At 44.9% G+C, this 27,238-nt stretch overlaps 1 protein-coding gene across 2 annotated transcripts in view; it reads left to right on the top strand.

Moving 5' to 3' along the window:
* Adarb1 (adenosine deaminase RNA specific B1) overlaps positions 1-27,238 on the top strand; it is a 122,556-nt gene that overhangs the window by 53,483 nt on the left and 41,835 nt on the right. The window contains exon 2 of one of the 2 annotated variants that reach the window (XM_055607064.1): positions 3,744-3,917. The exons of the other annotated variant lie outside the window; for it this stretch is intronic. The gene's annotated coding sequence lies outside the window, so the exon portion shown is untranslated. The remainder of the gene's footprint in view (positions 1-3,743; positions 3,918-27,238) is intronic. 2 annotated transcript variants of the gene reach the window in all.

The following is a 27,238-nucleotide window of genomic DNA, read 5'->3' as shown; positions in this document are numbered from 1 at the left end:
GGCTTAGTTGGAGCTTCAGAACTGAGATAAATCATATTTCTTGACTATGACACAGACTTATCACTCTAACTAAAACTTAACCTGTGTCAGAGGAAGGGGGAGGCATAAATTAACCAAAAGTGGCATGAATTCTTAGAACAGAATACACATTTGTCGTGATTTTTCTCACATCACTTATCGAAAACTCCACCTGTTCCTTTTGGAACTACAGTTCCAGGAGTGGTTGCCAGCTCTTTTGGGCTCCCTTTTCAGCTGGGTGCTGGTCACTGAGTCCTCTGACAGTCTCCTGCTGCCTGCTAATACTCCCAGGTTCCACCCCACCACCCTCCAGGCACAGTTCTTGCTGATGACTGGGCTAGGGATCTTTCTGAAAACACAAACAGGATCTCTCTGTTTGGGGACTTTCTACCTACCCTTTCTCTCATAGCACTTGGACAGTCCCATATCTCTGTCTTAGCTGAGGTAGCATCTGTGTGTCCCTTCTCTGTCTCCCTGGGTGACATTCCCCCTTCTCTGGACCTGTGGACCTTCAGTCCTCCTCTGATGGGTGCCCATTCTCTGGACCACGTTAGCATTCCACATGAGGCTGTTCTCAATGTGGTAGAGAGGTTGCTTCTTGGTCCTGGTGTCCTTGCAGGCCCTGGTGATTTTATCTTTGTTCTTATCAGCTGAGCTCATTATGCCTATATAGTCTTAGGATAGCAGCCGTCTGGGAAACACAGTGTCTCTGCCAGTGAGCTTACTGTTTATCCCCGTGCTCGTGTAATGTGTCGGTTTTGTGGCTTTGCAAGGTAGAAAATTGAGAGTATTTACTGTTTGGCAGAGTAAAGTCCTTACTAGCATAGTCCGATTAAATTATAATGATAAATATCACTTTAAAAGGAAAGGTAATTGTTTCATTTAATCAATATGATTATTACTGGCACAGCAAATCTATCAAGTGCTAGAGTGATAAATTCATGCTAATACAATTTGTACTGTACTGCTGTTGGTATCAGCCTTCCCTGGCATCAGTGTGTGAGCTGTTGAAGCCGCCTCCAGCTTGGTGAGCTTAGAGACATTCGAGAAGGGCCTTCTGAGACTCAGAACAGCCACCAAGAGGAGCTCCAGAAGTGGAAGGGGTACTGGCCCCTGGGGGTGTCAGTGCAGTAGTCTCTTCCTCTGCCCTGTGCGTTGCCTGTTTTCCCAATCACGCATATACCTGCACAGGCACGAGAATCTCAACTCTGCCTCTGTATGTGCTTGTCTGCCCGCTCCCCTACCCCCATAGTTCCTATTTCCCTCCTCCTTGTCTGTTCTCCTTTCTGAGAAATATAGACTCTCCAGCTGTCTTCATGCCTTGTCCCTTGTCCCTGACATTGGTTCCTCTGTTCTGTGCTACAGGTGGTCATCTGGTGGCAGTGTTCAACAAGTGGCCATTAGCTAGCCCCGTAGAAGCCGCAGATAATGCCCTGTAAACCAGTTGTCGTTGGAGACATTTCCCAAGGTTCCAGTACTGATATTTTTCTAATACATGCTTATTATATGTTTTCTGTATAGAAGAAACTAGTATAAAATAATAATTTTAACTGCATGACTATGTATCCATCACCAGTTTAAACTAGATGGACATTGGCACTCAGTCTGCTCTGTGTTGCTTTTTGATGGCACCTTCTTGCACAGTGGCACATAAGATACCCCAACCCTACACTTTGAAATTCTGTCTTGCCTTTATCCTCAATTCCGTGTAAGCATGTACCATGTGTTTATAGTTTGACTTGCCTAGGAGTAAACTTTAGGCAATGGCGTCATCACGTATCTCTCACGTTTCTCCCATGTGGCTAACTTGGTAGATCGGACTTTTGCACACACACATCTATGTGCCCATAGCTTAACCTATTGTTGGGTTGAATTTGCTCACCTGGTATTTAGTGCTTGGACATCTGTTTGCATGAGACTGACTAGTCCTCTGCTTTTTCATTATCTTGACAGCTATGTTCAACTTTTTGGAGCAGCTGTCTAGGTATGGAGAATTTGTTGTAGGGTAAATTTTGTTTTCTGGTGCTTTAACGTATGTAGTTTAGTCAGATATTCTGTTTCTTCTGAAGTCTTTATAAGCCTATAATTTTGGGGGGGATTTGTTAATTTTACTTAAGTTTTAAAGAGTTTTGGAGATGAAATTTATGTGTTTAGTATTGCCATACTTTGAAGCAATAATTTTGTTTTGGCTAGCACTTGGTACCTAACAGTGTATATTAAAACTTATGGCACATAAATTAGCACTGTGATTATGATCATCATGCCTGGGATCTTGTGTCAGTGTAACTGGTACCTCAGGAGGACCACTTCTGTTTGGAGATGGCATGTGGGTGGAGGTTTAGTTTCAGTTGTTCACCACATTCCTTGGTTCAGTGTCTTGCCCTAGGAGATTTCTGTAGTGATGTGGCTGTCCATCTTTCCACATGATCTCAACACATGGCCAGCATAGACCTCTTCATAGTGACTGATACAGGCGTGTGTGCTAGGCAGTACCATGCTCACTGAGTTTGATGGACAAAGTAGTCACTTGGCCTGTGGGACTCACAGCGAGGCAAAGGTCTGTTCACTCAGAGAATGGTATTTTATTTCCTTGTGGCTCTGTGATGTATCTGGGTGTCACTGGGGAAGCATGTCAAGGCTTACCGTCATGGTCTGCTCTCCCACTGTTTTCTTTGGATCTTGGTGGAGCTGGGTTGTGACAAAGTGAGGCAGCTCTGGGAGTCAAAGGCCCATGCCAGGATATTTGCATGCCCTTTTCCCAGGCATGGTGAGGTGATGAAGTAGCAGTTCTGGGCATTTGGCCCAGATGCCTTTGTGCTGGGCTGGATGGCTCTGTGACCCATAGTCCTGGGTCCATGAAGCATCTCTAAGGAAGCTATTGACTTCAGTGGTATGAGTGTAGGGCTGTGGGAAACACAGCAAGGAGACACAGTCAGACTTTTCCTTGCTCCGTCCCTTAGAGGACCTACAGAAGTGCCATGATTGATACCAGGGAGCTCTTGTGAGACTTAGGAACTGAGCTGCACAACACACACTTCATTTTTGCTCCTAGCGAGGATCTACTCAGAAGCCTAGTCACCTCTGAACATAGCTCCCCAGATATCTAGTAAGAGCTCTGTAGGGGAAGGGTCCTGAGTCTGCCATGTGCTGAAGAAGTACCCTTAGCAGTTCACTAGTTAGAAATGAGGAGGAATTGGCTGTAACTGTTGTTTCACACTCAGCCACCAGAAGCAAGGTACTCACGAGGGCAGAGTGAAGGGCTGGGCACGGGTGTTTCTGTGTCTGTACTCACACACATGTATTTGCACGCATAATGGATGTGCATATTTTATTTTAAAGAGAACAAATTTTACCTGAGGCCTGGTTCTTTTCTAACCATGACGTTTTGTTACAGTATTCTTTTGGGCCAGCAAGATTTAAATGTGGGCATAACATGTGCACTGACCAGTGGTGGGCAAGCAAACCAAGGCCTGGCTGGTTACTGTGTATCTCCTTTAAAGTTTCATAAGAGCATGCTTAAAATGGTATAAGCTTATGTGTAGGAAGAAGCCTTTAAAATTCAGAGTATTGACCTGTAATCTCAGCTCTGGGGAGGTGGATGCAGGAAGATCTCAAGTTCAAGGCAGCCATCAATCAGGAATATTGTTAGTGTTCATTCCTAGAGTGGTGGAAAGTCTTTAACACTGAGTTAACTAAGTGTCAAGTAATTGAATCTTTTATTACAGAGTGCAGTGTGTCAAGCCTGGCATGGAGAAGTCAAGGTGTGGCTAAAGGAAACATATCAGCCTGGTACATCACACTGCTAATTCAGTACTGCTGAGCTATGATCTCACTGTGCTTGCCCTGAAGGAGTTTTGCCTCAGGATTTGAGCCAAAATAAAAACTAAACAAAGTTCAAGGTATGTAAGACCTTTTTAAAATCTCAGAAAATCTGACTAAAGATGACTTTTGTGCCAGGTGGGGTGGCAGAGGCCTGAATTCCAAGCCCTCAGGAGGCTTCGATAGGAAGATTAAAAGTTCAGGGTCAGCCTGGGATATGTAGCAAAGCCCTGTCTTTAAAAAAGAAAAAAAAAAAGTTTAATTAAGTCCTTTGGCTTGCCTTTGAAATGCATTTCTCTGAGTAATTCCCAGCACAGATTGTTACCCTGAGTTTACTCATGGTCTTTCTGTGGAACATGGGCAGGCAGGAGGTGGGAAGAACAAAATCACAGATCTTCTTTAGACCTTGCATCCCTCCAACCGTCCTTGTGGCTGACTTCATCACTGTTGGTAAAGCCAGTGCTTTGTAGCCGGTACTAGGCAAGGTCTCATGAAAGCCTCTTACCATTTATCACTTTTTTTTTTCCCCTTGAATTTCTTTGGTGTTTAGTTTTTATGACTGTCAGTTAAGTTAGCATCTTCTCCTTCCCAATGGGGTGCTGAAGCCCCCAAAATGCTACTATAAAGGGTAACTCAGTTATGGCCATATTCTAGAACATGAAGGTTAAATGTTTCTTAACCACGTGTGGTAGTAAGGAAAGATGGGAGGGCTGAGAACCTGGAAGACGCTCTGTGCATGTAGTCCTAGCATGTTCCTGGCTTCACTGCTTTCTCACAGGCTGATGTCAAAGGGCATCAACAGGACCCTGCACCTGTGTGGCAGCTCCAGTGTGAGCCATCTACTGAAAATAAAGGGCTGGCCTTCACTGCTGACTGGAGAGCCTTGCGTAGCAGTTAGGGTCAAGGGAGTAGGCGAATTTACTGAGGTTGTACACGTGAGCAAAGCAGAACAGCTCACACCCCCTGGAGATCACCATATTCAGGGAACAGCAATGGGCTCACTTCTGACCACTGGACTTTGAATTTGTGCCAGGAAAGGTCCTATCTGTTATTTCTGTGCCCACAAAGGTCCCAGGAAGAAACAGAGAGCTTTGAAACAGATTCTGTGTAATCTACACTGATGCTGATCTTTTCGTTTTGTGGAACATGGGCAAGCGGGAGGTGGAAGAGAACAAAATTACAATTACCTTCACAGTTGATGTGCCAATAGGAGGTAGAGTTTTATTTTCACTGATAACTCCTCTTTAAGCTCCATTAGAATGTGAAGACAGCTTCTATGTAACCAACATTTTCTGAGAGACACTGAGGATCCCAGAGCTGAACTGAGTCTGGGACTAAGGGTTCTTGCTGCTACTTTGAGCTCAACTAATTATCACCTATTTTTAACATGCACAGAAATAAGGCATTGCATTGATTCTGTCATGTATGTGAAACAGCAAGATGAGTTATTTATATCCTTTGCACAAATAAATTGTTCTTAAAGAAATACAAGAAAATCAGGCCACAAGAGGGTAGGTGAAGAATGTGCTGAGAAAGCAAAGCTAAAAGCTGGAATGATAAACCATCAGCATTGTGGAACGTGTCTCCTCCTACTGGCTCTTTGTGAATAAGTGCCAGGAGCAGTATAGAAATTGTGAATTGTTTTTATTTCAGGTGATGTAAACTAATCTTGTCAACAGTTTGGTGTTTTGGTTTTTTTTTTTCCCCATCTGGTTTGAAGAAAATAAACATGTAAGCTTTTGACTAAAATAGTTCTTCTTGCTCACCAAGTCTACTACTTTATCACAGGTACCCTCCTCAGACAAACATGGCCCTGTCCTGAGAGCTTTGCATTTAGTGCTGGAAGGGTGGCTGTGCTGCCTTGGCTCGGTCCTTAAGAAGTGGTGTATAGCTCAGAGATTACTGGTGGCAGAGGTATCAAATACTGAGGTTCTTGTTGGGGTGGTGCAGTCTTGTGTGCATTGCTGAAACACGTGGTAAAGATCTAATATAAACCTCTAACTATCTATAACTCCAGTTCCAGGGCAGCCAATGTCTTCTGGCCTCAGTAGGCACCAGGCTCATACATGGTACATAGACATAAATGCAGGCAAAACACTCATACATTTAAAATAAAAATAAAAAAGCAACTGTTAAGTGTGAGTAAAGTATTTCTCTGAGTTCTGGGAGCCTCTCTGAGGAGTAATTGTGATAACTCTGACTTGGAATCAGCCAGTCAGAAGTTCCAGAGGCCTGGGTTTGAGACTCTGCCTAAAATGGCACTGTTGTGGGGACAGAACCCTCAGCCACTGGAACTGATACTTTGTGCAGACAGTTTCAGGACTGCACTGGATCAGAGGCACTGCCTGCTCAGGAGCTGGTTACTTGCTTACCAAGTAGAAGAAACCACCATTTGGGGAACAAAAACAAACTGTTGTGAGAGTTCCTCAAGAGAATAGTGCATTCCCTCCCAGCCTTTTTAAGTCACCCTTGTTTACAGAAGGTCTTCATCTACCCCAGCAGATTGGAAGAGCTGCATAGGACAGAGAATTCATTGCTGCCTGTACTGCTGCTTTACAGGGAGCTCGGATAACTTTTCCAGCGGTTTCTGTCATTTCAGTTTTAAAATCATTTATTTGCCATTCTATCTGTAACTAGGAGCTAAACCCATTAAGTATATCCTTACCAGGCTTTCTGTGATGGAACCATACTATCTCCTTATGCTTTCTGTGCCCATCAGCCACCCAAGCAAAAGCCTTGACCTGTGCCTGTTGATCCTGGGACCCACTGTGGGACTATGAGTAATGTGGGAACACCGCCCATCGCAGACAGAGACAAGAGCCAGTCATCTCACAAGACTCAGTAACTGAATAAAAACAACAGCCATTGCAGGCAGAAAAAAAAAATAGTCATTTTGGGAACCCAGAGACATCAGAGGAAAGATCAGACTTACTAACTTGGTGCAGGTAGTTGCTAATGAATAAGACTGGAAGAGGCAGGCTCACTGCAGCCACCAGACGGTGGGAGGGAAGCTCCAGGAGAGGAAGGCAGGGGACTAGAAAGGCCTTCTGGAGCTAAGGAATTGAGTTTACTAGGTAAGTTGGAAAAAGTAATAGTCATGCTAGTCTGATGGAAGCCAGTGGCAAATGTGGCGTGGCCCCAGGGGGCCTAGGAGCTCTGTAGACCCTCATGGAGGCCACATGGAAACTGCTGCCCTATGTTCTCAGGTGGTTCTTATTGATAGAATTGGAATGAAGCTGAACACCATCCTAAAGATCTAAGCACCCACAACTCTCCAGACCTCATAGCATGAAACCAGGGCAGTTGCTGTCCCATGGCAAGTCCCACGGAGGCCCCTATGTGTAGGGCTGGAGCCAGGAGGGGTACAATCCACCCACTCCATGTTGAGAAGGAGCCAAGGCTACCCTTCTTCTGCTTATAGATGGACTGGTGAACAGCCTTGCCAGCCTATTCTATGAAGGTACTGCCCTGGTCTCAGTGGCCTGGCTCTGCTTCCTAGCATGCTGTAGCCTCTGGTGATGCAAGATAAGCTCTGTAGTTTCTGACTGTGATCTAAAAAAAGGGAGGGGGGGGACAGGGTTCTTCTCTTTGAAATGTATTTGTCCTAAACAGTCTTTCTTTAGAAGGCCTGAGCTGAAAAAACGAAACATACCCTGGATTCAGGGAAGAAATACAGAGTTGCTACTTTCAAGTACACTGTTGGCTTTTGGTGGCTGTCACCCTAGGAGTCCCAGTTCTAAAAAGTTTCTTTTTATACTCTGTATTCATTCATTTGTTTACTCAACAAATGTCCCTGCCCTATGCAGGGGCCGAAATGCAGGGAGAGTTGGGTAGGACTATGGGGCCTACCTGGGAGTGGGGAACAACAAACTGCCTGCTGTGCAAGGAGGGCCGAGACTGTGGTGTGGCCCCTGATAAGGAGCCAGTGCTACCCAGGAGGCACAGGTCACCCTGGATACAGTCCTTGGGATCCTGTGGCAAAACTAGTCTGTGCTGAAGCGGAAGAGGGTGCATCCTTGGCTTCATCTGTGGCTGGGCAAGGTGGTTTTAGTTGTGAAATTATTAAGGCAGTGGTCTGTAATTGCTTTCATTTTAAAAGGTTTTAAGTTGTCTAAGTGAAACTTGTTTTAAAGAACTGCATGTTTGAAGTTTCTAAGTGGTTATACTCCCAGTTTGTCCATCAGTGCTCTTAAGTTTTCAAGACTGTCCTTGGATGATGTGTGGGGAATGCCAAGATGTAGCTGGATAGTAGCTGGCTTGTATAAGATGGCTGTCATTTCCTCTTCACTAAATAACTGCAGAATCCTTGGGACTGGTATGTACAGGGGTCTGCATATTTGAAAGAGTCTGAATATACTTATGGGTTCCAGCAGGGTCCCATGGGCAGGGGCCTGTGGAGATCCATCAATGTACCTTTACCACATCACTGTATGACACTGAAAACCTTTCTCCTGAGAGATAGCTGGCAGAACTTAGAATACTGCAGGCCCTGAACATCACCTTCACCCACAACAGCTATGGCCAGGTTGCTGTCCACCATGGCCATTGACCTCCTTTCTTTCTTAGGCTCTGACATGAAGTGAACTGTATATGGTCTTTCTGTGGCTTCCTAGAATTGTCAGGCTTTTGTGGCCAGTGACAGTCAAGGCCCATTGACCACACAGAGAAAGGGTGACTGTACAAAGGACAAGGTCAAGCCAGATTCCTCCCTGCTCTCAAGTATGGTGGCCTTAAGCAGAGATGTGAGCCAAAGGACAAAGTTGGCAAGGCTTTGCCAGCAGCAGGAAGTGGAATCTGGAGTAGGAATCTGAATAGGTGATTTGACAGGTTGCAAGGGGTGGACATCTAAACAGGCATAGGGTGAGACAGCAGGTCATCAGCAACCTAGAAGTCAGAGAGAGAGAGTGGAGCTGTGAGGGCCTGTGCAAGTGCCTAGGGTAGGGCACAAGTCCAGGGAGAGATTTAGAAAGATTTGTTTTTTACCTATTCCACAAAATGCACACTGCCACCAAGGGAGAGACACTGTTCTCTTGCCCTCTGCAGTCAGTGTTTATGTCCCAGCAGGTATTCTGGTTCATCCTGACCTCAGCATACCCTGTCTGAAGGAAATATCTGACAGGTGTAGCTCCCAGATTGGGTATGATCTGCCCTAACCTCAGAGCAGTTCTCATGAGTGGCCTCTTTTGGACAGCAGGTGGTGCTGTAGGATCACTACAGAGAGAGCAGGCCTTCCACAAGAAAAGCAAAGCTCTTTGTTGAGTCAATGCAGGGGCATAGCAAGTAGACTCAGTTACACTCCCTCCTTTTTATCATGGAAAGTATGGACTTGCTGTCCCAAAGAAGGGGTGTATGTGTGTGTGTGTGTGTGTGTGTGTGATGTTGCCAGTTATTTTTATAAGAATTGTGATGTATTAAAAAGTTAACTCAAAGCTGTTGTACTTCTGCTATCGTTGGACAGTGTTGTTAAATGCAGAGCCTGAGTCTCAAGGTTGGCATGCTGGTGTGACTCTGCACCTCAGCCAGTGCAGGGCCTCAGCGGCTGCTGGGCCAGCATTAGCAGGCCCCTCAGTGCAGCATCATCCCTGACAGCCTGAGAGCTGCTGAACTGGGACATGCCTGCTGAGCAGGTTTGCACTCACAGGTTAAACCAGGATTTGTCCCATGGCCACCGTCTATGGTTGACAGGTGAAGACTTGGGGAAGCAGGAAAGTGAGCACTTGTGCACAAGCCTGGCCCACTGACGGTGGATGAGCCTTTGGCTGGGTACTGTACCACAGTGATGCACGCACCTAGGCAGATTGTGGACTGCACAGCTCCATTTAAACAATCATGGCATGAATGGCTGTAAAGCAATTGATGGGTGTCTGGTTCCCCTCACACAGGCATTCCAAAGCCGCCTCATTGAGATTTGGTCAGATTTAACTGAGCTGATCCAAAAAGGGACTGGTAGTGTGGGTGAGGATCACTGGGGCACTCCCTGCCCTACCCCTACCTCATTTCACCCTCCTACCTCCATCTAGCCTCCAGTGCTTCTTCAGGCTCTGCCTGGCCCTTGTTAATCTAGACCCGTCTGTGCTCATAATCTGTGCTCACCTCTGCAGATGAGTTCCAACCACGTGTCTCCAGTGTACGCTTTCCTCTTGCTTCCAGACTCAGACACTGCCTAACTGGGTCCTCCTGTGGATCTGCAGACACCCAGATCCTGATCCTTTGCCCTGTGGTCTTCCTTTCTGAGCTTTACACTCCTTTTGGATCCCACGCTCCTGTCCAGGAAGCCCATGGCCATACTTCTGAGCACCATAGGATGCTTCTTTCCTCCTCCTTTCATTGCTGTCCCAGAGTCCTGACTTGCATTCCTGCGTGGAGCCTTACCCCCAGCTGCTCCCTGCCAGCCTCCAGCATTCTTAAAAGTAGGTCAGAACCAGATGAAAACTCATGGTAACAGTTCCACTTCAGGCCCCTCTGTTGAGTGCCTGCCACTTTCCCTAGGAAGTCCCACATGCTGAGCCTTCTTTTATCTCTGGCTAGCTGTTTGACTGTTAGGCCAGTGCCTACCTGCCCCTGGGCACTGCCTGGAGAATATGCATGCTTGATGCTCGTAGCCAGCTCCCCCCACCAGCCTGAGGTCCACTTCCCTATGATCTTATCAGAGTGGATAAACCTTATCCCATGCTGACCACCCAGGAATCTTTCTATCATCCACGGGCATGCTATGTCACTAGTTGTCTCATATTCCTATACATCCTTGTCCCCTTGTCCTTTTTTTTTTTTGACTGTAGGTTTCACTAAAGCAACCATGCGTTCTCCTGATGTCTCTCAAGCGCTGAGGACATCCTAGGCTTGGTAGGCATCCAATAAATATGAGTTAGATAAAGGATAATTAGCTGGTTTTCACACACTAATAATTAGCTTATTAACACACACTTTTGAGGTATTTTAATAGTATATGGGAGAGGGGCTAGATAGATGGCTTAGTGATTGCAGAGGACCCAGTTTTGTTCCCATCACCCACTGGGTGACTCACAATCATGCAGATCCAGGGTATTTGGTTACCTTTGCCCTCTAAGGGCACCAGGCACATGCACGCGCGCGCGCGCACACACACACACACACACACACACACACACACACACACACACACACAGAAATCTAAACTTTTTTTTCAAATATTATATTGAGGAATGTTACATATTTTCTCACATATTGACTTTATTTAAACAGTTAATGAATAACTCACTCAGAGTTTGTAACTCAAACTCTTAAAAGAGTAGGAGAATTTAGGGAGGGTTCACTTAAATTTCCATATCATAATTCATTATCAAAGGCAGTCAGGGGAAGAACTCAAATAGGCAAGAATCTGGAGTCAGGATGGAAACGCGCTGCTCACTGGCTTCCTCTCCATGCCTTGCTCAGCCTACTTTCTTATAGAACCCAAGAATATCAGCTGAGGTTTGACACCATCCACAATGGGCTGAGCCAATCCCCATCAATTATCAACTGAGAAAATGCCCTTCAGGTTTGCCTGCTTACATTTTCTGATGACATTTTCTCAGTTGAGGTGCCCTCCTTTCAGATGACTCTAGCTTGTGTCAAGTTGACATAAAACTAGCTAGCGCAACTAGTGAAAATGTGTACCCAGTTAGTAATATATGATTATGCCATATTAGTGTTATAATAATAACTATAACCTCGTAAAAGATGCTAGAGAGTTAGCAATTGTGGTGGAAGCAATAAAAAGCAGAAGGAGACTAGGTGTTAGTAGCTGCCTGCAATCCCAGCACTTCGGAGGCAGAAGCAGGAGAATCAAGAGTTCACTGCCAGCTTTGGCTATATAGCAAGTCTGAAGCCAGCTTGAACTACATACAAGTTTCAGGCCAACCATGCTCAAGTATTCATAGTATAATAGTGGAAACTCAACTATCATCTGCTCGTGTAGCTAAGGGGGAAAAAATCCAAATTTTGAAATTTCCATAACAGGTCTTAGCCAGAAAATGTGGGGCAGGGCAGTAGTTGGTCTTATCAGCCTGGATCATTAGGAGCCAGTTAATGTGTGTGTTGGGAAGATGAAATGTGACAAGGTGGCCACTGCCTTTCTGCCTGGGCTGAAGAGTATCAGTTCTGTGGTAACCTCTGTTGTTCTGGTCCCTAGCAGTTCAGGGAGTAGGAACAGTGCTGGCTTCTGCCTGTGTCAGCTGCTTACTGCAGCTCCCTCTCAGGAGCTGAGCTCTGCAACCTCTGGTTCTGGTCCTCCCCTAGGAAGCATGCTTCTCTCCCCTGCTGCCCACCTCAGGCCTGGCCTAAAAGCTTGCATCCTTTCTTCTCTGCTGCTCTTTCTTTCTTCATTCCTTTTCCCTGCTTTACAACGATGACTGCTACCAGCCTTGTCTCTTTACATCCCATCCTCCTGCCTTTCCACCGTAGGATAGAAATGTAGATTCTGCATGGCTCTCAGGATAAGTTCTAAAGCATTGCTTCAGCTAGAAGAGCCCTTTCAAAGCAGACCCTGCTTACCACAGAAGACACTAACTCACTTGAGCTACCACAGGCCACTACAGGTTCAGCCTCACCTTTGCAAAGGACTTCTTGGTTCTTGGGTTTCTTAAAGGGTATCCCCCTCCCCCCATCTTGGAAGTGTCTCCCAAAGCATGCCTGCTCTGCTGAGGACATGGATCATGCATAAGCTAAGACTTCACCATGCCTGTACATGAGCCAGCAACAGGGACATCTCCAGGACAGCTGCTGCCACCCTGGCTACCCCTGTAGCTAGGCCTGTAGTCTGCAGCATCTATCCCTGGCATGGACCTGCTATAGCAGGGTGGAGGCTTGAAATAAGCATACAGTGAAGGCAACGTACCCTGCTTAGATTTGTAAAGCACTTAGTCAGTGTTCTACTGATATGGCGATTCTGTTGAAAAATATGTCTTCACAATGGAAAGAACATGAGGAAAGAGGAGTTTTTATGACTGAAAGTTGGCAAAATAGCAGACGCCCGAGTTGAGTTGTAAACACATGTGCCTGTTGGAATGAATAGTGGATCAAGACATGATGTTTTTGTTGATAGCAAAATGAGTGTTGGAAGCTAGGCCATAGCCTGTGTTTATACATTTTAAGAGAGTTTTGAAGATAAAAACAAAACAAAATAATGCAGCAGAGACATACAGCCTTACTGTCTTGCTGTCTGGCCCTTTCCAGATGTATATGGGATCGTGATCTAAAGGATTAAAAAAATAAAATATATAATTGAAGGTGTATAAAATTTACACATATTTCTACAGAGTGTTATATATTTAAGTAATATAGGATTTTTCACATTTTTAAATATTTTAATTTGTAAAGGTTATAAGATAACTTAATTTGTCAAAATCCTTAGATAATTTAAATTTGTTAGGTCATACTAACAGTTTTGCATAAATATAAAGTTATTGGTAACTCTGTTCTCCAGTGTTCATCTAGTTGCCAGTGAGGGTGGAAGGTAAGGCTTGCATGGAGTGTGCATGTCTTGCACACTCAGAAGGTTCCCACTAACTCATGCACTTTGAAAAAGACCAGTTGTAAAATGGGTGCTGAACATTGTTGGTGAAAGTTTCTGTTATGCTATGCACGGTAGCAGGAGAGAACTGGCACGTGTGTTTTCTCTACTCACATCCTCCATGTTGTTAATTCTCCATAGCATTTTATGGATTTCTTTGTTTAGAAACCCAGGACTGAGGTGTAGTGACAAGTCTCCCTGGAGTCTGTCTGTCTGTCTGGAGCAGTTTTAGGGCTGTGGGGATTGTTACTGTTGGAACCTGAATGATAAAGGTGCCATGTTATGTGGTATGCATGTATGCTCGTATGTGTGTACCTGTACATCTTTTATGTGTAGTCTATGTATGCATGTACAAGCTTACACATGCATGTATGGTGTCTGACTTGTGTATGTATATGTATACAAACACGCATGTAATTGGGTATACATGTTTGTGGGGTATGGGTCTGCTGGTCGGAGAACTGTCCTAGGCTAGGCTGGCTTTGTATGCTAGTCCCCGAGGCATGATGGAAAACACAAAGGAGCTAGTGTATTCCCAAATCCTTGAGCACCCACCTGACCATGATCTACACTCTTAAAGGAACTAGGTCAGCACTGGTCCCAAGCACATGAATGAAGAGAAGAGGAGGCACCAGAGAGACTGTTTGAAAGTGGTCTTGTCCTGGGTACTCTCCTGGGCCAACCTCACCATTCACTGGCATGCTTGTGACTTCTGTTATCTCCCTTGCTCACCCTCTGCATTGTGCTTTGCAGAAGCCCATTTTTGTTTTCTTTTTTTCCTCCTGCTCTTTTATTTTACAAACTATTCTTTTATTGATGCTTTTATTCATAACTTAGGAGTTTTTGTTAAAATAGGACTTTGATGTTTGCTGTAGGAGACTGTTTTTGCAGAAAGGTTTGTAGGCACTGCACTTCTTTGTATCCAGTGCTTTGTGCTGGAATTGGAGGGTTAACTGTCACATGTCACTTTCTGAGTGCTGTGTGAGGAAATCATTGTGTGTTTGGGTTCCATTCAACCCAATTCTGCCTAATTCTGAGGCTTGATGAATGAGCCTGAGACAGAGGAGCAGTCAGTCACTTGTATCCTGCCGGCAGGGGTGGCTGTCGCCTCAGCCTCTGCTTTGCACATTGAAATGATGCTCTGTGTTATTGCTGAGCGACCAAGGAGCCCAGAATGAGCTTAGGACTAGCAGGGGCTGGCAGCCACTCATCGGTCCATATGGCATCGCTGGGCTTGGGGACTTTGACCGCAGGTGCCTTCTTCAGCATCGTAGGGCGTCGGTATAAAAGGAGGCGCAAGAAGCGCTCTGAGAGGAAAGGTAATTACTCGGGCACAGGTGGAGTTTGCATGCCACAGTAGTGTCTTCTGGGGTGGGCTTCCTGTGGCTCAACCTTGCTGGTGCTGGTCGCTTGTCTGCTTCAATGTTGATTTTAATACCTCTCTTTGATTGATACTTTAAGGATTTTGATAGGGTATGCTGACAAAGGAAGCTTTGAAAATGTGTTTGTTGTGAGCAGAGGTCTTTTGAGTTTCAGTCTGCAGGGTACTTTTGGAAAGATGTTTGTGAAGCTGTGGAAGTTTGAAGCTTTAGCATTACAAGGCTTTTCTCTGGAGAGATAATTCTTAACATCTGCCTTTTGCTGCCACTCTTCATTAGTGCCTTTTTGCCTTAAATTTGCATATTATGCTGAGAGGGCAAGACCGTAGCTGTCACTGTGGAAGTATTTCCCTTCTGCAGAAGCTGGGAGAAATCCTTCACAGTCAGCATCCTGCTTATTTCAGTACTTAATTCCACTCAGTGTTTTAAGGCATTAAAATCCATAGTTTTTGTTTTTTAAAAAATAAAATTCAAAAGTTTTTTTTAGTAGTAAAAACATCATGTACCCTCAAGGGCACAGGCACAGTGTCCACTACTATAAAAATTATAAACCGTTGGCTTGTGGAGGGAAAACATTTGATATAAGCTGTCAACAGTTACTGTCTTCATATAATTGGAAATATTAGAAAATGTCCCAGTGAAAAACCGCTTCTAGTTGGGAACAGCTGGCTGTGTTACATGGCTCACTGCCCCTGCCTCCTCTTTCCTACACATTGCTGTAGGACTACCAACTAGTAAGATTAGGACAGGACCTGTCACTGTGGCAAGGTCTGTAGCCAGCAATAATTCCTCAGGAAATAAATGAACTGTAGTTTTTAAAGAGGGAGGAAGAAATTAATTTTAGAGCCAGCAGTCTTTGTAGTTTGTTCAGTGTAATGAAAACTGACTTACTTAATAGAATGTTAGGAGGACATCACGGTCCTTATATCCTTGGGGGCTAAGCACATGTGCTATTTTTACTACTATATGAATAGAACAAAGAGAGGCTCAAAAAGCCAGTTTATTACCCACTTACTCTCACCTTAGATCCAATCCTAGTGGCCTTTGTATCTTCAGTTAGGTTTTTAAAGGGGAAGTCATGATACCAGTCAGGAACACAAAAGCAAAACTATGGGAAGTGCTGGTCCAATAATGCAGACCATCAGCAGGAGCCACCTAGCTGGGAGAGTGTTGGGTCACCCAAGCCTAATTCTGACCTCATTCTTTGGACTCATTGCAGTCCCAGTTCAGGGTACCCTCCTCAAGTACTCTGAACCTGTGTCATCTGCAGGAAAAGCCCTGCTGCGAGGCTGTCTTCTTCAGGCTAGCATCTTAAAGAGCACAGTATCACACAGTAGCAGTTAGGCCTGTACGGGTCGGGACTTTGCTCCTGGCTATGCTTCTAAGTAAGCTCATTTTCAGTTACTGAGCAGCATGGCTGTGTGTGGTGGCACCTGCTTTGGGGGTTTATAATGTGCCTTTGAAACTAATAGAAACACCTTTAAAACAATGGAGGCTGTGAAGACTAGACATTGAGTTTACCAAAGTTATTTAAGATCGGAAGTGTTACTTTTGAAATACTTTACGGGGCTACAGATTGTGTCTAATGAATTATGTTTATTCTAAGACTGGGATAATGCATGTTTCTTAAAATCTAGTTCTGTGGTGAAACTGTAGTGGCAAGCTCCTTGTTTAACTGTGGCAACAATACAATTTCAGCTATTTTTTTTCTTCCTCCCTCCTGCATTTCCTGTGTGGTTGCTCTGCCCCGCCACAGGACAAACATTGTTTGGCTTTTGTGCAGCTCAGAAGGAACCACCAACACAGCAGAAAGTCCTGTGGGAAGGAAAGCTGTCTAGTCCTGGTGCTGACCAGGCATATGCGGCTGGTCAATGCCTGAGAGGAGCATTTGGCATGGTCAGACTATGAGGCATATTAGAACCTAATCCGAGGTTAGTCCCCAGCAGCCATGTAGGTTGGTGGGGTGAGCGCTGCTTTGCTGTATTCCCACCATCACCACCACATTGTATGAATAAGGTCCCATATCTGTGACTCGTCCTTCTGCTTTTTCATTGAGTCTTTTGTTTATCCCAAGTCTGAGAACATCTTTAGTCTGTCTACATATATTTCAAGACCATTGTCAGGTGCTCTGACCTGAAGCTAGCCTCCTCTGCCTCGTTTCCAGGGTGGAAAGATGAATGGAGTCGGGGTGTTGTAGAAATGAGGCTTTAGCTCAGCAGAGGCACACAGTCTGTGAACACTGCTGGAAAATAACCCGAGACTCAGAGCAGTCGGCCCTGCTCAGTGTGACGAGGACAGCTGGTCATGAGTGATCCCAAGTTGCTGTTGTCAAGTCTTCTCCCTAGTGTCATCTCCAGTCTGTGCAGAGGGCATCTCTGAGAGATGAAGAACAGGCAAGGGTTGGAATGTGGGCTGGAGTGGCACTAGCCCACCTGTACATCTACCCACCCATCTAACAAGTGCCTATAGGGAACTTGTGCATACTGGCAGAGAGATTTGGACATCTGCAGCACAGATGTAGACACAGGATTTCAGTAGTAGAAGTGCTGCTCCTTACAATAAGGCTTGAGGTTTGCCCTGGAATGGTCCATATGAAGTCTCGGAGTAAGGAGGTGGTTCCTCTGATTTGTGGCTTCTATGCTGTTAGTGCAGGTAGGATATTCCCTAGGCTCTGGGAGAGTGGAAGACACTTAATCTGTGATATCAGCTAGGAGAGGGTCTCAAGTGTAGAAAGTTGCCACTGACACCCACACCCACACAGTGAGCAGCAGCACTTGTAGGTAAATAGCTCAGATTCTTTACAGTGTGTTGCAATAGATAGGGCAAATGTCTCATTGCATTTGGGCTGATAGCTTCATGGCACAAGTAAGGACCTTGATGACAGGACAAGAGCTCCTCTCAGAGAGAGTACACTCCATGGCAACAACACATTCCAGTCTAGTAGCTGAAATACTGAATCATACATGTGAACTCACACTTGGACTGTTACAGAAATTGGATCCAGAATAAATCTCTGTAATGCCAATTCCCAGTATAAATGGTAATGTTGAAAATACAGTTTTAGAAACATTTTCAGTGGCTTAGCTCTGCCTAGTGGTCCCAGTGGGGAGGAGAGCTAATTAAATATAAGCAGAATAGTCTAGATTTTATGTATCCAATATTCATACTTGGTAAAATTTTTCTGAGTATAGCTTTAACCTATTGTGAGGCTTTAAACCACATACTAAGTATTTTATACTCTGTTTCATCATTTGGTTATGGTAAATGTTCTTCCTAGAGAGAATGATCTGTATTTGGGTTTTCCTATTAATTCATAGGTGGAACTTTGGTTTCTTACCCCATTTTGAGTCATTATGTTCTTAATATAAGCTCCATTTACATGTCTATCTGGAAGATAACAGAAAACAAGTTGAGCTGTGACTCGAATGCATTTGCTTAGGGGTTTAATTTTCCTGAAATAGACAGCTACACTTTAGAGATCTTCAGGTCATATGACAGGCATAGCCAGCCTATATCTGCTCAATGTGGTCAGCACTGTCCAGGGTCCTGTCATCATCAATTTCCTGACTCACCAAGAATAGTCACAGAACAAGGGCATGAAGAAGCATGACCAAAGGCTCTGTGCTGACCTGGCTTCTTGCTGGAATATGTTTAAATTGACAGGAACACGCATTGTCTGTAGGCCATTTCAGCGCTAAATCACAAGGACCCACTCAATGTGACCTCAAACACCCCCAGCCCCATGAGGAAGGTTTGTCACTGCTCAAGCTAGGTCAGAGGGCCTGCAGGCCTTAGCAAGACTCAGCACAACTGTCCTCCAGCACCCTCACCAACCACCATCCTATATACCTCAGGATATTATTGGTCGAGAGGGACATGAGCAGCAGAGAATTTATGTTCCTCAGCAAAGGAGAGTAAAAGTACCTGGAATACACTGCTTAATCTTGATTGTGTCAAACAACTGCCTTTCCCATTGGTCCTTCCCACTTATAAACCCTTCCAGATCAAGGACCTCAGTTTGTAGCCATACACTGTCAAGTACAGACTCACCACAAAGGAAGCTGACGTGGCTGATGTGGTCTCCCAAGGTACCTTAGTCCAGTGAGCATAGATGTGATCAGGAATGGAGGTACCCTGATTAGATACCCACCTTTGTGTACCCTGGGAAGTACTCAGCTGTGTGCCACAGACACAGAGATCAAAAGCTCTGAGCTCTTCATGGGGTTTGTAGGCTGCTTGGCAGGACAGATGCTGCAGATGAGAGGGGAGCTATGTGTGAGGATCTAGCTCTGGGCTTTCGAGGCCATCAGTTCCATCTTGACAATAAGCTTTTGATGCACTTCCTGGGGAGGGAAGTCATGTGTATAGATGACATGTTGAATAAAGCTAAGCTGGTAGGACACCGGGACTCTAGTCCTCACCATGGTTACCCCATACTTGCCCTGTCTGTATGGCACCACTGACCTTGCTGCTACATGATATTCTTGGTAAACACAGCTGGTGCTCAACCACCCAACCCCAGCTGTGAGTGTCCAAGCACAGAAGATATGTATTTACTTAGTTACCGTGGCTGGTGCACACTTGGACAAATTGGTGTCTAGTTGAAACATTTCAGTAAAAATTTCAAAATAGAAATAATTGATGAAACCCATGTTTTCTCTTTTGTTAAGGAATACTGTTTTAATGACTAGCCAATGTAGAAACAGCAGGCACCATCCAAAATGCAGCTAAGCATCTCAGGAGTTCCTTGGCCCTCCTGGCACTCATTGGGTTACTTTGAGGAAACAACTGTAGCAGACACACAAAATGCACCACTGTATCCAGCACACATATTGCAAGAAGGAGGACAGAGCTGTGAAGAGCAGAGCTCAGCCCTCACGCAGCCTGTCTTCACCAGGCTCTCCATCTTATGGGCTAACAGGCATGGATGAGTGCTGGAAGAAAATTAAGGAGACAAAGCCTGCTTTACCCATGTGGGTTTCAGCTATGGAATAAGGGAGACAGACAGTCTGCAAGCTACAGACCCACTGTGCCTGGAATGGGAGCCGCACCTGGATGGTATGACAATGAAGTCTATTTGACCTGGGTCTGTTCTAAGAGGAGGCAGGAGCACTGCAGTAATCTAGGGGAGAGCACTGCAGATCCTTCACTTGGAGAAATCACATCTAAGGATACCTGGTATTTCAGAAAAACCAGTGTAAAAGAACCAGAAGCCGTGGGAGGTGCTTGGAGACCAAAGAAAGGTAGATCCAGGATGGCAGGCGATGCAGTTTATCTGAGACTGACTGGCAGATGGAAGGATGGTCAGGGCAGCTGTAAATATGGCACGTTCCCACTTCTTGGGACAGAAGGAGGACACTTACTGAATACTCATCAAAATGGCTTTCCTCATTGCTGGAATGAATCTGATTTGTATCTGCTAAAATAAAAGGTGCCAGCACATTCCTGGTACTGATTGTGAGTAGAAAGTGATACAGCAAAATAGGTCAGGGTTGCTCAGAGGCTTCATGGCTGTTGTGACTCAAGGTGATTGTATTAAGTCAGCCTGAGTGCCTCCAGCCTAGGACAGGAGCACAGCTAACATGAGGAGAGGCTAGGTGGGCGTGGGGGGGGCATGCAAGGATGTGTGTGAGCCTGGTGGCTTGTGCCTCAGAATATTTCTGGTTTATAAAGAGATAACCCGCCCCCTCCCTCCCCCTTGCCCCTGTTACTGTGAGGGCAGAGGCTGATGGCTGATATCTCTGAGCTCAACTTTGAAAGAACTGGCTGTGCAGGATGTGGCATGAGAAGGAAAAAATCTGGGTGGGCTGTAGATGTTCTGCCTCAAGCATCTGCTGCACATAAGAGGTGGGATCCTCAAGATGACACAGGCTCGTATACATTTGTGTTGGTACAATTTCTACCTAAGTGAGCACTTTATTCAAGGTCTCTTGGAGCACCCAGCCCTTGCCAGGGTCACTCCTTTCTTAGTGTCCTCCCTGTGCTTGCCCCTGTCAAGCTTTGCCCACTAGTAGCTGAGCGCTGTACATGCAGTTGGCACATGACTGACCCGCCAATGACTCCCCTGCTGCCTGAATGAGTTTTGCATGATCCTTTTGTTTCTAATGAAGTGGAGGGAACTGACCCACATCCTGTCGTGTTGCTACTTCCCTTCCTATGTTTTCTGTTATCTTCACTGTTTGTCTCTATCCTTACCAGGTGTCAGTAACCAGCACCAGGTCCTCCTGAGCCCATGCCTGGTAGTGCTCCTCTGCTGCTGCCCTTGGCTCTTTGTTTTCTGTTCCATGGGCTACCCTTATTGACATTCTGCTTAGCATGATGAATGCTGTGCCTGGCTGTTCTGACTGTAATTTCCCCATTTGCATTGTACTGTAAAAACATGCTTGCTTAAGTGCTATGTCCAATTCTTATTTGCTGACACAACCTGCCATCTCCCCCTCAGCAATACAGAATCTGCATGAGTTAACCGAAATGTAGGTGGATTTCTAGAAAGAAAAGTACTTCTTTGAAAATATTATCAGTTGAATATTTTTAGAAACCTTAGTGATATTTTGCTAGGTGATATCGTAAGCAAAATACCAGCCACGGAGAGCTTTGCATTTCCTGACACATGGCTAACCTGTTTGTTTCCTTTAGGTAGTGTGAGACGTTTGTATTTCAGGATCCATTTTAAACAATGAACTCAGGTTCAGGTGTTTTGTTTTGTTGGAGTGACTGTAAAATTACATTAGAGTTGAGCTCACTGCTTGCCTATGTAAAGACTCAAAACATAATATTTCAAAACTCTGGTTTTTGTTTCATAACTATTTAAAATAAAGACAATAATAGTCATAAATAATATGTAAAGGTTTTCTTAAAATCAGTATTTTCAGCAGGGCAGTGGTGGCATAAGCCTTTAATCCCAGCTTTCGGGAGGCAGAGGCAGGTGGATCTTTGTGAGTTTGCGGTCACCCTGGTCTACAGAGCAAGTTCCAGAATGGACAGAGCTGTTATACAAATAAACCCTGTCTCAAAACACAAAACAAACACAAACAAACAAACCCCTGTATTTTCTTGAGGGAAAATGGAAATTGACTAAATCCATAATAATTATTAGTGAGTTTATTTGTGTTTGCCCACTTACCTTTTGTGGTGTGTGTGTGTGTGTATGTGTGTGTGTTGGCAAGAGCCACAGTCTCACTCACTAAACCCAGAACTCATCAATTTGGCTAGGCTAGCTGGCCTAGTGAGCTCCAGGGGTCTACCCATCTCCACTCTCTAGCGCCAAAGTCATGACGCTGCCCGCTGTATGCAGCTTTTTATGCGAGTGGTAGGAATCCAAACTTGAGACCTCATGCTTGCACAATAGAGTGTGTTCTTTGCCAGTAAAGGCTTTCCCTAGCCTTCATGTTTGCCAGTTATCTTTATCTGTAATTGCTTTAGTATACTTACACATAACATTTTCACTAGCCCAGAAAAAAGATCAGGTTCTGGTACATCTTTGATATAAGCAAGTCATGTCACATTTCCCCTCTCTTATCCTAGAATATCTCTTGTTTGTTAAAGGGAGAGAAGGAGGACAGCCTGCAGCCTCACCACCATGGGAGGATTGAGGACTGCATCAGAAGTTAAAAAGGATGTTAATAGAAGTTTTTTGTGCTTTTGTTTTGCAACATAGGGGTCTATAAAATGATATGTAACAAGAATCATTGACCCTCACCTAATTTAAAAATAAAATACTGGCAATTTAATCACAGTATTGTTTGGTAAGTGGTAAGGACAGTGCAAATGAGTGGCCATGGTGGTGTCTTTGTCAAGCATTGTCTCTGAATGTGTTGCATTCTAATGCTGGACTTTTCATTCCATCCTGGTCATTGAGTCCTGTGAGCTGAGGCTGGGGCTCTTGTGTCCAGCCTGGAATGCTCACTACAGGTTACTGTGGTACTTCAGTGTTGGACAATTATTCTAAACTCCCCCCCTTTTTTTTTTCTTTTTGTACTGCCATTAGAATCACCTTGACTAGTGCTGATAAAGAAGCAGTCAGGATGGTAGCTGGGGCCCTATTAATGAGTTAAATGCAGGTCTCTGCTCTTCTGATGCTGAGTCAAAAGGTCTTTGTACTTGCTGCCTCCCAACTTTAGTTTACCTCTTCCTGCCCTTGAAGGCATCTTGAAAAATGAGGCGATTATTTTGAATGTTGCCGTCAAATAAAGCCCATTCCTGGAATTTTCTTCCTTTGGGAATTTTGATGGGGCTTTCATTCTTGTTCATAGTTCAAGCCATAAGACCTTCTTTTCAGGCTGTTAAGAAACAGCCACGTGAAATGCTGTTAAAGCACTTGGCGTCTCACTCTGCTTTGTTTTATAACCTTTGGTGCAAGGGCTGGCATTTGTAGGTGCTGGCTTCTGCTCTGCAGGGATTTCTAGCTCTTGTTCTGAGCACACAGGTCCCCCACCCACCACCAGGCACAGCAGTTATTTTCTACTGTGAGACATTTCCCATGTCCTTTAAAGAATTTTGGAGAGAGCAGGACAGTAAGGCAGACTGTGCAAGCTAGGCGATCCTCATCAGGCTACACTCTCCTGTGCATCAGGGTTCATCACTGCAGAAGACATCTGAGTAGAGCCAGCTCCCACCCACACCAACTGTTGATCAGTTATATAAAGAGTGCAGTTAGACTAATTGTGTGCCTTCTGCCCGTCTCTGAAATAAACTTTCCTTTGGGAAAATTTAGATCCCCGTGAAGTATGAGAATTGGCTGGTGCTCATGAGGATGAAGGTCTTTGTTTTTCTCAGATAAAAGCCCCACAGTGCAGTTGCTGGGTCATATGTCTGTTTCATGTTTAGTTATTGCACTCCTGGTTTATATTTCCTTCCATCTTGTGCCTTTCACATCCCGCCAGCAGGTAGCACCCTAGTTGGGATTTTTGCTTGAGGAATTAGTTCTCTCCATTGTACAGCAGTGCCTTGTTCTCTTAAACCACATTTTCTTCATGGCCAGGCATGGTGGAAAGCATGTGCTTGATTCCCAGCCATGTGTCTTTTGTGGCAAATGGTTTCTTTTTTTTTTTTTCTTACCTACGCCCATTTTCTTATTGGATGTCTATTTTACCAATGACCTTCTTATCTGCCCTCCTTGCTGGATATGCATTTTTCAGTTGGTTTCTCCTAATGTGTACTTTCTAAGCAGGGCCTAAAAGAACAGTTTGGGTTTTTGTTTGTTTGTTTGTTTTGGTTTGATTTTGGTGGTTGATTTTTGGTTTTTCGAGACAGGGTTTCTCCATGTAGCCTTGGCTGTCCTAGACTTGCTTTGTAGACCAGGCTGGCCTCGAACTCACAGAGATCTGTCTGTCTCCGCCTCCCTGAGTGCTGGGATCAATGACGTGCACCACCATGCCTGGCTGCAGATTTATCTGTAAAGTTCAGTTTATCAACTTTCCCTTTCCTGGCTTGCACTTGTACTATTGGGTCTGACAGTTCTGCCCTGAATCCCAAGCAATTTCTCTCAAGGTTTTCCCACAAGTTTATGGTTCTGTGTTTTGCATTTAAGTCCCTGTTACATTTTGAGATCGTATTTGGATGCAGTGTGGGGCTGTAGCGAGGTTCTATGTTTCGCCTCCACCTCTCCTGGCTTCCCTTTGTGTGGAAGTCTCTCCTCCTTCCACTGGCCCCTCTTGCAGCATTGTCCAGGCTGCAAGGCTAGTCTGTGAGGGTCTGTTCTGAGCTGCTCTGCTTCTGTCTGTTCTGCTCTGCTGCCTGCCCCTTGTTGACTCTGTCCTAGCCTGTGCCTCTACCCAGAGGGCTGAGACTGCTATGCCTTCCTCCTCTCCCCTTTTCCCAGGGGTGACATCTGTATTAATTTCATTTCCTAGCTCCTCCACATGTCTGTCTTCCGATTCTCTGGGTGATAGGTGGTTTGTTTTTTTCTGTTTTTGTTTTGTTTTTTAGTTTGGTTTGGGTTTTTTTGTTTTTGTTTTTGTTTTAATTAGAAGCTGCTTGTGTGGTGTCATGAGACTCAGGGTCTTGCACATTTCTGCTTAAACTGACTCTTCCTCACACTATGAGAGGAAGGGAGACAGTGCCTTATTGCAAGTCAGGGACAAGTCCAGCACCCCACTTGGTCACACTGCTGCTTCCCACCTAAGAAAGTATCTTAGTTACGGTTACTGTTGCTGTGATAAAACACCATGACTGAAAAAAACAGCATCAAAAGCAGTGAGGGTAGGATCTCAAACAGGGCCGCAAACCTGAAGGCCATGGGGGTGTTATGCTTACTCACTTGTTCCGTATGGCTTACTCAGCCTACTTTCTTATAGAACCCAGAATCACCAGCCCAGGGGTTTTGGGCCCTCCCCCATCAATCCCTAATTAAGAAAATGCCCTACAGGCTTGCTTATGGCCCAAGCATTTTCTCAGTTGAGGGTTCATTCTTTCTGATGACTCTAGCTTGTATCAAAGTAGCAAAAAAACTAGCCAATACAAAAGGCCTCTTGCTGCCTCCTTTAGGAGATCCACTGGCAGAATAGGTGGCCTGTTGCTTCCAGATGGGTAACAGTTGTTTCAGCCTGGTGGAAGTAAACCTTGTGACTCCCCCTGCTTGGGCTTGTCTCATTCCACCCCTGCCTGGGGCTCCAGGCTCCTCATAAGAGCCCATCATGGATGGGTTCAGGCTGGGCTCTTTTGTGGGCTTTGCTGAAGAACACAGTGTTGCTTGTGAGTTTTCCCTCTCCCCAGAGATAACTGCTTTTTCCAGGATTTGTTTTCTTGGTTGGTTGGTTGGTTGATTTCGTTTGTTCTGTTTTGATCTGTGCCCTTTAGTTTTGGTGATTTCCAAGCTCTCCCGCTCAAAGTCAGGTTAATGAGGCTTAAGGAAATTTCAGAGCTTCTGGGTACCACCTTGGCTTCTAGGGCACAGCATGTCCTCCTTGATCTGCTTTTCTTATCCTTTGTTCTGAAATCTGAGCTCTCAGCTGTACATCACAGAACAGGAAGAAAAGGTAAAGTATATATTTTCTACATCTTTTACACATTGCATTTTGATCATATTCTAGTCCTGTTATCCTTTCTGTCCCCTCCCATACCCAGTGATGCCCATCCTCTTCCCAGCTAGCTCCGATAATCCTACATTTTTGGTTGTATGTAGCCCAAAGAGTTTTGTTAGGATTATTTACAGGATCATGGATGAGTTTGTTTTACAGGAACATGAATTCCTTACCAGTGGCTATACCACTAAAGAAAATGTTTCTCCCTCCACCAACAACTGTTAATTGCCTATAAATCCTTGGGGAAGAAGGGGGGAAGTCACCCATGAGCCTCTTCCCCTTTTGTGATAGGTCCTGTCTTGTGCATGTAATTGGAGCTGCTGTGGAGCTGTTTAAGAGTATAACAATTACATTGGGCCTAGAAGCCAGCTGTCCAGCTCTTAACCCCTCTTTTTTTCAGTGATGTTCCCTGAGCCGCGTGTGCATGAGTGTGTGCATGTGCGTGTGTGTTGGGGGTGGTGTAGATGTTCCGTTCGTAACTAAGCAGTAAGTAGTTATTTACCATTGGTACTTGGAACAGTTATGGATCTCTGCTGTTACCACCAATCACTGCAGAAAGAAGCATCTGTGCCCTCTGCCTGTCTTAAGCCTCCTTTGAGCAATCGAGCTTTCTGTGAAGTTTCCACTCTTCCACAGAAGTCTGGGTTTTTCAGATGAGTCTGTTGCCTGTCCTGTTCTTGTTACCTCCACTTATTTTCTGTCTTTGCAGTATTATGGTCCAACCTCTGGCCAAAACTTGTCTGAATGAACAACTACATCCCTGTTTGCTGAACCTTCCTTGCTAAGGGTGCTTGCCTCCTACAGTCTTCCCACACTTGGCACCTCACCACACCCCTACTCTCTCCTAAAACTTTCTGTGGTGGTTTGGGCAGATGACATGGCTCCGTAGGTAAAGGTGTTTGCAGCACAAGCCTGGTGACCTCAGTTTATTTCTGGAATCCACATAAAGGTGGAAGGAGAGAACCAACTCTATAAAGTTACCTTCTGACCTCCACACACACGCTGAAAAATAGAACTTTCCGTAGTGAGGACACTGAGTCATAGAGTGCAGAGTCGTATAAAATATGCACCATTGCATAGTGGGCCCACATGCCCCTCCCCTGCAGTCACCAGTCCCGTGATCTCATCTTAAATACTTCAGTATGTACCTCTAACAGATAACCACTGTTTCTGTACCCATAGCTGTTAGCAAAAGCTCCTCACTATAGCCAGCTGAAGGACTGTACTCACATTTGGATTCCTCAGTTGCAGAGTCTATCTGATTCATTTTAGGTTCTTATGGTGCCCAGCTCTGCCTTTCAAAATAATAGATACTCTAAAAGTGTACCTTAATATAAAAGTAACATTCCTCTATAGCTCCCTGGAAAACTTTATTAAAATTTTAAGATTTTTTAAAAATTTTCTACGTGTGGATGTTTTGCCAGCATGTATGTATGTATGTATGTATGTATGTATGTATGTATGTATGTATG

Source organism: Psammomys obesus, unplaced genomic scaffold, assembly GCF_907164565.1.
Source record: "Psammomys obesus unplaced genomic scaffold, mPsaObe1.curated_primary_1811, whole genome shotgun sequence".
Lineage (NCBI taxonomy): Eukaryota > Metazoa > Chordata > Mammalia > Rodentia > Muridae > Psammomys > Psammomys obesus.
Note: the sequence above shows the minus strand (reverse complement) of the source record. Positions and strands in the feature narration are given on the sequence as shown.